Source organism: Leuresthes tenuis, unplaced genomic scaffold (genome assembly GCF_036924035.1).
Source record: "Leuresthes tenuis unplaced genomic scaffold, fLeuTen1.0.hap1 SCAF_5, whole genome shotgun sequence".
Taxonomy (NCBI): Eukaryota; Metazoa; Chordata; class Actinopteri; order Atheriniformes; family Atherinopsidae; genus Leuresthes; species Leuresthes tenuis.
Window position 1 is genome coordinate 21514712 of NW_027325359.1, and position 12818 is coordinate 21527529.

Below are 12818 nucleotides of genomic sequence, written 5' to 3' on the forward strand. Positions count from 1 at the left end.
ATATCACAGTGGTTTCTAAGATCTATTTTAAGTTCTTTGCCATCAGTGAGATGACATAGTTTACAAAGTGTGTCAAATTATCACTGAAGATCTTTTCAGGAATTTCAAATCTAGAAATGAGTTATTTTACGCGTGATTTTGCTACTGAGAGTGCATCTGCTTGTGCACATGGAAATATTTCAGACCATTTGGTAAAAACCTCTGTTGTCACTGAGCAGAATCGTTTCCCTTAACATTAATTTAGTTCAATGAAATCTACACAATAATGAAATAATGAAATACAAACAAATATGTTGAAAAAGATACACTGGCTTAGGGAATTATCTTCGTTTTGGTCTTAGATTGCCCTGTGGAATGTATTTTGCACATATTTGACCTGCTAGACAAAACTTTATTCATTTATTTATTCTAAAAAAAAAAATTCAATAATTAGTAAAACCATATGCTGTAAAAACCTTGTTCATTATTGCTTCCATCCCTCCTGTTGAGACATGACATGGTCCGTGGCTCAATACTGCAGCATATTCAAACAAATTCTTTGGCAGTATGGTTTTCCTTCCGGTCATTCATACGAGTCTATTGTAGATGGCAATTGAATAACATCTAATAATGCTAAAATATTTGTAGTTTATACATTTAGCTGTGGATGTCAACATACCTGTTTTTCCAATGCTGTGTTAACACATGTACAGTTGAGAAGGCATACTGACTGTCAGTGTAAACGTTAACAACCTTTTTGTTATTTAATTTACAAGCTTCAGTTAAAGCTACCAATTCGACTGCTTGAACAGAGTAATTTTTTGGTAGTTGGTGTTTTAAGAAAACTTCAGTTTCTGTTACTACTGCAAATCCTGTAGCATTTGTGCCATCAGGGTTTTTTGCTTGACCTGTTGAATAAATATAGTTATTTCTGCATTTTCATAACGTATATCAGTTAAGTCTGGCCTGGGTAAAACACTGATGGTTATTTCTGACATGCAATCATGAGGCTTTCCATCTGTGGGGTAGGTAGCAGTGTGGATGGATTAAGTGTAGCACATCTCTCGACAACAAGGTGTGGCTGTGAAAGAAGAACTGTTATGTAGGAGAGATGTCTGGTAAAGATATTTTGTTAAGTAACCATATCACAGCCACTGCATGAGGTACCTTAAGTGTTAATGGGTGAAATAACACCATTATTGTTGATGCCTGCACTGCCAATGGCTTCTGGCCATTGATTCAAAAGTACGATCTCGTCCCTGTTTCCCCCTTTCAGTGGACACTTGCCCCTAATTACCGCAATTCAGCAGGGGGTCTTTCATTAGGAGTACTGGACTCCCCCGTGCACGGTTTCAGCTCCGACCCTGGAAAGCGGAAAAAACGTTGAGATCTGGTTTGAGGACCCAATTGTTGAGAAAAGTCTCTCAATGAGACTCAGAGTTGCTGGAGTCAGTTAATGCAAATGTTTAATCTTGCAGCAAGTTCAAGAATGTGTGTGTGAATGGGTGTATGTGTGCGAACGTGTGTGAGTTTGTGTATGTGAGAGTTTAATGAACCTGTTATCCACAGGCAGGTCTTAACTAGTATGGCACAGGTCCAGCCTGTCTCATCTTTTTTGGAAGGTCCAGCGCTCGGCCGTAACCCTTCTGTCTGTTTGGACTCTCACATACATTCGGTTAATCATAGAAAAACGAGAACAAAACTTTTTAGCCCCTTAAATTCATAAAACAGACATGGTGCAGTTATTTCCATTCTAGAAAATAAGAGTAATCACCACCATTCCTATAAATTCTGGATATTCTAACAATCTGAATCTTTTTTAAATGTTCGATGAAGCCCTTTGCTGTTCTGTTTAGAGACTCAGCTGATCATAAACCAAGTTTTGCTCTTGAACCAAGCTTCTAAACTCTTCACCTTTTTCATTTCTCAGTTAGTATTCACTTTAAAACTGATTAAAAGAAAAATTAAATGAATGCCTATCAACAAATGTGGGATCTAAACTCTAGTGCTTTCTCTAAAATAATTTCCTTTCTCAATTCAGAAATGTGTGTGTGTAAGTCACAACACCCGTGACACCAAAACGGCTTTCTTTTCTCTCTTTTCTCTACACTCTGCACTGTGAGCACACACACCAAATCAGAAAGGCTTTTTTCTCTCTTTTCTACATTATGGACTGTGGGGACACAAAACCGCTCTCTCTCTTTTTTTTTTTGATTGTGTGCCAGGGCGTTGTCTCACGTATTAGATTATGCTTAAGATACGAATGGGTTTATCAGTCACATCAGAATCCATACATACTGATCCTCCCGTAATAAAATGGTCGGATCTTATCAAACACACTTTGTTTCTTGTGACAAGTCAGCGAAACAGCGTATACACGTCAAGACACTGAATCAAGTTTGCCAAAAGAACTCATAAGTTTGGCAGTATTGCTCTGCCGTCAGCAATCATACACCCATTTTATTTTCATGAGACATGTGCAGGCACCTGTTCATCTACTGTTCTATCACTATGAATTAGTTTATCTATTATCAATAAGGATACTTCTACAACTACTATCAAAGTATGTCCGGACTTCTTATGTTGTCAGTTGCTATATATGAATAAGTGGGTTGCTACTGAAAAGCATTAAGCATGTCACACAGCCCAAACATATAACATTTCAGGACACTTACACAACACATTCAAATCAAACAGTCAGACAACATACAAGAACATATACCCCAGCCGGCATTGCTCCCTGCCTATTTTCCTACAACTCACTATGTGTGCGCACACCTTTATTCACAAACTCTTCAACTTATACTCTTTTACCGAAGCTGCTACAGCTCGATTGGCCAAATACCCTTAGATCCTATTTCGGTGAATTTGACATCTGCCTTGTATGTAACAGATTAGCGGTTTAGCAGTTTTAATTTAGTTTGAGTGAAGGAATTCATTTTATAGCAAAATCCGAAATCGTGAAGAACTCATGAAAGTAAGCTTATTCTCGGATTCCTGAAACTTTAGATTTGCTCTTTCTTTTACTGCAAAGTACAACGTTGAGCAGCACTAATGAGTTGTTTCTATTTTTGGCAGGCTTTACCTTTGCGGATGAAGCCCTTTCTGTCTGTGCAAAAGAAATCTTGTTACTGTGCAGAGTGACTTCTCTGAGTAGAGTCGCCTTACTTGTTGCGACTGTGCCGATGTTCGAAGCTGGAGTGCAAAGTTGTTGCTTGAATGGTGCTCGCTGGAGCGTGTGGTAGTGTAAAGTTATACCATTTAAAAGGGCTGAAGAGTGCTCAGTGCAGCGGGTGGGCGGAGGTGCAAAGTGACACTATGGCCATAAAAAGAACACCGCTACAAGTGCGCATTGTGCCAGGAAGGGCCCTCGGACGTGAACCAGTGGACAGTTATCGCTTCTCGGCCTTTTGGCTAAGATCAAGTGTAGTATCTGTTCTTATCAGTTTAATGTCTGATATGTCCTCTATGCGAGACTACATATTAAATGGATTTTTATCAATAGGAGTTGAAAAAGGAGCTTGCTCCGTTCACTCCAAGCATCGACCCGGTACTGCAGTGCCGCTGGGAACGGTGCGCTCTCCTCTGCTCTTGTGAAAAAGCAAACAGCGGTGCAGGATGGAAGTTTCAGGGAGCCTAAGATGAAACTTTCTTTTAATCTGCTGATAAAAGAGAGTGAATGCGAAGCAGACTTTAACACGGCTCTGGGAGCGAGCCGAGTGCGGGCTAACCGGGAGAATTGCTTGAAAGAAACGCGACACCGAATGAGCAGTCAGATCAAAGCCTCAATACGGTGTTCCCGTGTTGTTTGTGGCTGCCTTGTCTTTTGCACAGAGTAAAAGACAAGGCAGCCATCGAATAGGGCCCGATTGTTCCTACTTGGTCAGCCGAGGAGCAAGGGGGGGGAGCAAGCGTCTCAACCAAGCAAAGCTCACCATGGGGAAGGTGGCTATGCCAACTAGCCTGATGCCCTGCTCCCGCAGTGATGGATAATCATACACTGGTTTCTCTTCATAATGTACAAGTCTTTCGCCTTTTACTAAAGACTTCCGTGGAGAGCAGCACTAATGAATTGTTTCTATTTTTGGCAGGCTTTACCTTTGCGGGTGAAGCCCTTTCTGTCTGTGCAAAAGAAATCTTGTTACTGTGCAGAGTGACTTCTCTGAGTAGAGTCGCCTTACTTGTTGCGACTGTGCCGATGTTGCTTGAATGGTGCTCGCTGGAGCGTGCGGTAGTGTAAAGTTATACCATTTAAAAGGGTTGAAGAGTGCTCAGTGCAGCGGGTGGGCGGAGGTGCAAAGTGACACTATGGCCATAAAACGAACACCGCTACAAGTGCGCATTGTGCCAGGAAGGGCCCTCGGACGTGAACCAGTGGACAGTTATCGCTTCTCGGCCTTTTGGCTAAGATCAAGTGTAGTATCTGTACTTATCAGTTTAATATGTGATATGTCTATGCAAGGACTACATATTAAATGGATTTTTATCAATAGGAGTTGAAAAAGGAGCTTGCTCCGTTCACTCCAAGCATCGACCCGGTACTGCAGTGCCGCTGGGAACGGTGCGCTCTCCTCTGCTCTTGTGAAAAAGCAAACAGCGGTGCAGGATGGAAGTTTCTTTAATCTGCTGAGAAAAGAGAGTGAATGCGAAGCAGACTTTAACACGGCTCTGGGAGCGAGCCGAGTGCGGGCTAACCAGGAGAATTGCTTGAAAGAAACGCGACACCGAATGAGCGGTCAGAACAAAGCCTCAATACGGTGTTCCTGTGGTGTTTTTATAAAATGCGGTGTAAAAAAAGGTGTGAATGCCCCATAGAAAACTAAAAGGTGGAGCGGAAGTGTTCGGCTGCAAGAAGGTGTGAATGTCCGACTATATTTGGTGAAAAGCAGGTGAAGCAAGGTCTGAATGCCCAACCTTACATCATCAAAAGCGAGATCAGAGGTTTTTGGCTGCAAGAAGGCCATAGTTTGCCAAAAGCGGGTAAGGTGCGAATGATCGGCTAAATATCAACAAAAGTGGGGGCAGAGGTCTTCGGATGCAAGTGGGTGTGAATATCCCACCATACAAGTATGGTGGAGAGGAAGCTGTGAATGGCCGACCATAGTTTGCAAAAAGCGGGTGAGAAAAGGTGCGAATGTCCAACCATACATGATCAAAACAGGGAGCGGAGGTGTTTGGCTGCGACAAGGTGTGAATGTCCACCCATAATTAATGAAAAGCGGGCAACAAGTAGGTTCGAATGCCCAACCATACATCATCAAAAGCAGGAGTGGATGTGTTCGGCTACAAGAAGGTTTGAATGTCCAAGCATAGTTGGTAAAAAGCGGGTAAGAAAAGGTTCGAATGCCCGAACATACACCATCAAAAGAGGGAGCGGAGGTGTTCCGCTGTAAGACGGTGTGAATGTCCGACCATAGTTGGTAAAAAGTGGGTATGAAAAGGTTCGAATGCCCAAATTCGGCTGCAAAAAACTGTGTTCGGCTGCAAAAAGGTGTGAATGTTCGACTAAATTTTGTAAAAAGCGGGTAAGACAAGGTGCGAATGCCTGACAATCTATGATCAAAAGCGGGAGGAGAGGTCTTCGGATGAGAGTGGTTTAGAATTTCCAACCATAATCTATAAAATGCGGTGAAAAAAAAGGTGTGATAGAATACTAAAAGGTGGAGCGGAAGTGTTCGGCTGCAAGAAGGTGTGAATGTCCGACTATATTTAGTGAAAAGCAGGTGAAGCAAGGTCTGCATGCCCAACCTTACATCATGAAAAGCGAGATCAGAGGTGTTTGGCTGAGAGAAGGCCACAGTTTGCGATGCAATAATTAAAGGCCTCATGCCAGATGTCGCCACTGAAGTAAAGAACATTTACGTGGGATGGTATGAGGGTCCTCGTTTGGCTGACGTTCGCCGATATGCTCGCCATGCTCAGAACCAAGTTGAGACGCGTAAGACAACCAAAAGGGACAAGTGTGAAAAGGAGCTGCATTTGGCAGCCATGACCATGTATTACGCAGTTGGTGTAAACAGAGCACGAGGCCGAAGTCGAAGACGTGGACGTGTGAGAGAGGAGGTCGAAATGGGCCACGCCAGAGCTATGATCCGAATATTTGTTTTTACTGTGGCCAGACTGGACACTGGAAGAAGGACTGTCCACAGCTGAAAAGTGATGAAATTTGGCCAAAGGCTGACTGAGGGTGGGAGGCAGGTTCTGGACGTCACGCGGCAGCGGAGCCTCCACTAATGGGTGATAGCACAAACACACTCACACATTTTTCCTGCTCTGTGTAGTGAAGAAACGCTTGCCGACTGTGATTCACGTAGTAAAGTTTTGCATGCTAGTTCCGTCCTAGAGCAAAGATATTTCTCTCAGAATATAGGAACATGTTCATCAGTAGTGATGTCAGGGGAGTTTGATTGTCCTCCAAAGTTAAGTGGAAACCACGTTTACTCTATGTCTGCATCAGGCCAGGTTGTGAAGGAGAAAATGATATCGCCCATTGCGTGTGTCACTCCCGATGGGCTCTCCTTCAAACACTCATTTTTGTTATCAGAGTTGTGTCCCATTAACCTAATGGGCTGTGATCTCATGTGTAAATTAGGCATTATTTTAACTTCTACACCAGAGGGTATTAACGTTATGTTACAGTCTGACAAAGTTTTCACAGCAGTGCAGTTTGATTCATCTGCACTTACATATGCTTATGAGTGGAAACTTCCCAGCTCTCCTTTTTCACAACAACTAGTGGAAGAAGCAAAAGCGTTAGTTTCACCCCTTTCTGATTTCATGCAACCTGCTGATTTGCACTGAAGATCACACATTTCTTTGGGGCCTGACAATGACTATGAGAAGAAGTGAAAAAATATGTGCGCCTACTTTATTGGCTGTGTCGCTCACTCCAGAGCAATTCGATTTTTTTAATGTTTGTGGTACTCGCCCTCACATTTCCTTGGCCAAACCTACACACTGGCATTGACAAGGTGTGGGAGAGTTTGTTGCTACATGTCAGAAAGAAACGGATTGGACCGTTTCACCTGCTGATCCAAATTTTATGTTTTCTGAACGATTGTCAGCATACAAAAAAATATTTTTGAGTACAATGCATTGTCAAAGAACTGTGGAATTAATTCCTACCACAGAATCACATTTTGAAGCATGTTTTTAATCTGAAAAAGATTTGTCTTCGATACCCATGTTGGCTGAAGTGCCCAATGATCTTTGGGCGAAGAGCAAATATGATGTGGGGTTGTTTATTGTTGAAACTAGATTAGAAGTAGATAAATATGAAGGACAAAGCAGTTTGAACTTGGTTTGAGAGAAGGAATTAATTTTATTGCAAAATCCGAATTCATGCATAACTCGTCAAATAGATAGTGATGTGTCGTTCGTGAGCAATTCGTTCGACATGAACAAATTTTTTATATGACTCGGGAGTAACGAGTTGTCTCAGTGAGTGATTCGTTCATTTTCATGCAGTACCCTTCCTCACCACATGGCAGGCGGCAGCTTCATAAGCTCAGTCAGCAGGACAGGAAACAGTATTGATTCGTTCATGACTCAACTCCTCGACTGACAGGTCCTCGCACAGGAAACAGTATTGATTAGGTTACGACTCAACTCCTTGGGTCTTCGTTCATTTGTCACGTTTTAAATTCTACGTTTCATTTGACAGGCTGAAGAGCAGTAGGCACAACAGTTCGTTCACAAACCGGATCATTAATCTCATAGACTATTCTACCATCAACAACTTGGAAACCACAATCGACTCTCTAGATGCAGAAAAAGCATTTAATGGAGTGAACTGGAAATTTTTTTACAAACTATGCTCGGACATTCAAACCTTCTTGTAACCGAACACATCCAGTCCTGCTTTTGATGATGTATGGTTGGGCATTCGCACCTTTTTTTTTACCCATTTTTGAGGAATTATGGGTGGACATTCACACCTTCTTGAAGCTGAACACCTCCTCTCCCACTTATGATCATGTGCGGTTGGATATTCGAACATTTTTTTTCATGTTTTCTAGCAATTATTGATGGACATTCAGACCTTCTTGCAGCTGAACACCTCCGCTCCCGCTTTTGATGGTGTATAGTCGGGCTTCCGAGCCTTTTCTTCCCCGGTTTTTACAAATTATGGTTGGACATTTAGACCTTCTTGCAGCTGAAAACCTCCGTTCCCTCTTTTGATCATACATTGTCCGGCATTCGCACCTTTTCTTACCCGCTTTTTACAAACCATGGTCGGACTTTCACACCTTTTAGTAGCCAAACAACTCCGCTCCCGCTATATATTGTGTACAGTCGGGTATTTTAACCTTTTCTTACCCGCTTTTTACCAATTATGGTCGGACATTCACACCTTCTTACAGCGGAACACCTCCGCTCCCTGTTTTGATCATTTATGGTCTGGCAATACTACCTTTTCTTACCCGTTTTTGAGTAATTATGGCTGGACATTCACAGCTTCTTGTAGCCGAACACATCCACTCCTGCTTTTGATGATGTATGGTATGGCATTCGAACCTACTTGTTGCCCGCTTTTCATTAATTATGGGTGGACATTCACACCTTGTCGCACCCAAACACCTCCGCTCCCTGTTTTGATCATGTATGGTTGGACATTCGCACCTTTTCTCACCCGCTTTTTGCAAACTATGGTCGGCCATTCACAGCTTCCTCTCCACCATACTTGTATGGTGGGATATTCACACCCACTTGCATCCGAAGACCTCCGCCCCCACTTTTATTTATATTTTACTTCACTTTTACTTTATATTTAGTCGGTCATTCGCACCTTACCCGCTTTTGGCAAACTATGGCCTTCTTGCAGCCAAACACCTCTGATCTCGCTTTTGATGATGTAAGGTTGGGCATTCAGACCTTGCTTCACCTGCTTTTCACCAAATATAGTCGGACATTCACACCTTCTTGCAGCCGAACACTTCCGCTCCACCTTTTAGTTTTCTATGGGGCATTCACACCTTTATTTTCACCGCATTTTATAAAAACACCACAGGAACACCATATTGAGGCTTTGTTCTGACCGCTCATTCGGTGTCGCATTTCTTTCAAGCAATTCTCCTGGTTAGCCCGCACTCGGCTCGCTCCCAGAGCCGTGTTAAAGTCTACTTCGCATTCACTCTCTTTTCTCAGCAGACTAAAAGAAAGTTTCATCTTGGGGTCCCTGAAACTTCCATGCTGCACCGCTGTTTGCTTTTTCACAAGAGCAGAGGAGAGCGCACCGTTCCCAGCGGCACTGCAGTACCGGGTCGATGCTTGGAGTGAACGGAGCAAGCTCCTTTTTCAACTCCTATTGATACAAATCCATTTAATATGTGGTCCTTGCATAGACATATCACAACTTGGTTTGAGTGAAGGAATTAATTTTATATCAAAATCCGGAATTGTGTAGAACTCGTGAAACGACGCTTATTCTCGGATTCCTGAAAAGGTTTAGTGTTGTTCTCTCCTATCCTGCAAAGTACAACGTTCTTTTTTGTTTAAAGCTATTTGGACATGGATAAATATGAAGGACAAAGAAGTTTTAACTTAGTTTGAGTGAAGGAATTCATTTTATATCAAAATCCGAAATTGTGTAGAACTCGTAAAAATAAGCTTATTCTCGGATTCCTAAAGGTTTAGTGTTGTTGTTTCCTATCCTGCAAAGTACAACGTTCTTTTTTGTTCAAAGCTATTTAGACATGGATAAATATGAAGGAAAATGCAGTTTTAACTTGGTTTGAGTGAAGGAATTCATTTTATATCAAAATCCGGAATTGTGCATTATGGCAGCAGAATTGTAGTCTGAATACCTTTATGCCAAACAGATTTGCTTTGCCAAGGGAAGTTTTATAATTGTTTATTGTTTATGTTTACAATATATAAACTAGCAGAATAAATAATTCATCCTCCTGGTCCCTCCCACCCCGGAGGGGGCAGCCAGAGACTGGCTGCAATAGGCATCCCCGCTACCTGGGACCCAACACAGGGCAGGAGGGCCTGATGTCCACCAGGCTCGGGGCCTGCAGTCACCATATTCCGGGAGCTACTGTACCCCCAGAAGGAACCCATCCCGCCCCACCCCACTCAACCCAACCCCACCCCAGAGGACCTCTACAAAAACAAACAAACAACAACAAAAATCAAACAAACAAACAAACAAATCACCCGGTTACACCAGTCGCAGCAGCCCGGGCCTGAGACCCACCATCACCCAGGCCCCCCCAGGCCCCCCCCAACAGGGGAAAAGCACACCCCCATACAGACCCCCTCCTCCTCACCGCACGCCCCAACACCCTAAAAAAAACAACCACCTGCGGACACCTTGGAGTTCCCAGAGCAACAAGGCCGGCACCAGGACCTGCACCAACCCACGCATACTGTGGCATGTCCAGGGCAACCCAGACCCCCCAGGCACAGGCAGGGCCCCGCCCCGGGCACAAGGCAGCGGCAAGCCACCAGGTCAAGGCCCAGCTCCACCACCCACGCCAGAGCGGCCCCGTCACCCGGTACAGAGCCAGCAGCCACCACCCCAAGGCCCCTAAGGGACCCCGCCCCACACCGCAAGACAGCCCCACCCGCAAGCCCCCAAAACTGCCCTCCAAGCCCGACACACAGTCCCCCCCAGCAATGACCAACCCGGTCCCCACGACCCGAGAGACCACCAGACGCCCGAAGCCACACAGCCCCCCCCCAGCACACACCCAACCGCCCAGAGCGACGGGACATCAACCCACCACCAACACTATGTGATCAAGCTAATCAGAGGGGACCAGAGAGAATTAAATTCAGCCAATTGATGTTTTGAGGAAGCAGACATTGTTTCCATGCTAATATAATCTAAAAGAAAATTTCTAAACTGGTTAATACACAGATTGTTCTTCGCTTTCCAGTTCATGAGAATAGTTTTCTTTGCTATACATAACACTGTGAGGATCATGTGTGCTAAGCTAAATTCCACGTTGATGTTGTCTAAGTCACCCAGTATGCACAGTGTGGGGCATGCAGGAATGCTACACTTTAGCCATGTTGATAGGTCCGCACAGACTTCAAGCCAGAACTTCTGGACAGGCGCACAAAACCACAAAGCGTGTGCATAATCATCAGGTGTGTTATCTGTGCAATGTGAGCAGATGTTTGAGTGTGTTAGACCCATCCTGAACATCCTTTGTCCTGTATAGTGTGTTCTATGAAGAATTTTGTATTGTATGAGCTGTAAATTAGGATTTCGAGTCATTGTGAAGGTGTTCAAACATATTTGTGGCCAGAAGCTATGACTAGAACTGATGGATAAATCTGCCTCCCATTTTGAGGACGGTAGAGACATTGTGTCATCTATCTTAGACAATAATTTATATATTTTTGATAGTAGTTTAGGGGTGCAGATGCTTAGAAATTCTGCTACCCTAATCGGGAGTTGTAAGTCTGGTTGGTGGAGGATATATTTCTTTGTTATTATAGACTTAAGTTGTTGATATTCTAGGAATTTATTGCTGCCTATCTCATGTTGTGATATGAGCTCATCAAATGAAATAAAATGTCCATTTTGGATTATATGTTCCAGATGTTTGATTCCTTTGATCTTCCACAGAGTAAAGTTTAGCATTTTTTTGTTTTGCAGGATGTCAGGATTGTTCCAGATGGGTGTAAGCTTACACGGGACAAGTGAAGACTTTGTTATTTTAAGAAATTCCCACCAGGCTGTCAGAGAGGTGCTGATGTTAATGCTTTTGAAACATTTGTGATTTTTCACTATTTGACTAATAAGTGGCAGGTCAGAGATTTCCAGATTATCACACAATGCTTGTTCTATACTTATCCATGTTCATCTATTGGGCTAGGTTTAAACCATTTTGATATATACTGTAACCTATTGGCTAAGGAATAGTGCTGAAAATTAGGTAAATCTAATCCACCCTGTCCTTGGTCTTCTGTAGGGTTTTTAAACTAATACGTGGTGGTTTGTTTTTCCACAGAAATTTAGAGATGCATGAATCTAGTGACTTAAACCAAGTAGCAGGTGGTTTTATGGGGATCATTGAGAACAGATAGTTAACTTTTGGTAGTATCATCATTTTAATGGTTGTAACTCTCCCCATAAGTGATATAGGTAAGGACTTCCAACGAGAGAGATCGTCCTTTACTGTCTTTAATAATTCCACATTGAGGCGGCCTGTTGCCACTGCGGGTTCTTTCAGAGAGACTCAGAGACAGAGGACGGTTCAACGTATAGTTTATTTAACCCTTTTTCATGAATGTGGAGTCGTTCGCAGGCCTTCCCTCCCGGTTCGTGCTGCCGACTCCACTTCAATCCTCCTTACAGCTCTGAGTTTTTTAAAGAGGAGAGTGATTAGACAAGTGACTGCCGGTGTACTAATCACTCACCTAGTCCTGCTCCCCAGAGCTCTCTCCACAGCTCTCTCCTGCAGCTGATGCACCACGCCCCCTCCACATACCTCCACCGCCTGACCTTGGCCGGGGAGCGGTCCGGCCTAACCCCCCCCCCCCCCCCCCCCCCCCCCCCCACACACACACACACACACACACACACACACACACACACACACCTCGCCATGCGAGCTGTAAAGGAAGTCGGCCACAGCCATCTGTGCCCCCGGCCTATGGACCACTTTGAATTTAAAAGGCTGTAGTGCCAGATACCAGCGGGTGATCCGTGCATTGACATTTTTCATTCGGTGGAGCCACTGGAGGGGAGCAAGGTCCGAGCAAAGGGTGAATGGGCGCCCCAGCAAGTAATACCGCAGAGCGCCGACCACCCACGGATGGCCAGGCACTCCCTCTCCACCGTGTTGTATCTGGTCTCCCTCTCGGATAGTTTCTGGCTG

At 43.9% G+C, this 12818-nt stretch overlaps 3 non-coding genes and 1 pseudogene across 3 annotated transcripts; 3 read left to right on the plus strand and 1 right to left on the minus strand.

The window, feature by feature from the left end:
• The first annotated feature begins 3373 nt into the window (after window positions 1–3373).
• LOC140307974 (U2 spliceosomal RNA) lies at window positions 3374–3563 on the plus strand. Its single transcript, XR_011915991.1, has one exon. It is a non-coding gene; the product is annotated as a U2 spliceosomal RNA (small nuclear RNA).
• A 411-nt stretch (window positions 3564–3974) lies between these two features.
• Window positions 3975–4088, plus strand: LOC140307818 (U5 spliceosomal RNA). The gene has a single exon (XR_011915848.1). It is a non-coding gene; the product is annotated as a U5 spliceosomal RNA (small nuclear RNA).
• Window positions 4089–4363: 275 nt separating this feature from the next.
• Window positions 4364–4551, plus strand: LOC140308033 (U2 spliceosomal RNA). Its single transcript, XR_011916044.1, has one exon. It is a non-coding gene; the product is annotated as a U2 spliceosomal RNA (small nuclear RNA).
• A 4653-nt stretch (window positions 4552–9204) lies between these two features.
• LOC140308073 (U2 spliceosomal RNA) lies at window positions 9205–9354 on the minus strand (annotated as a pseudogene).
• Window positions 9355–12818: the final 3464 nt, after the last annotated feature.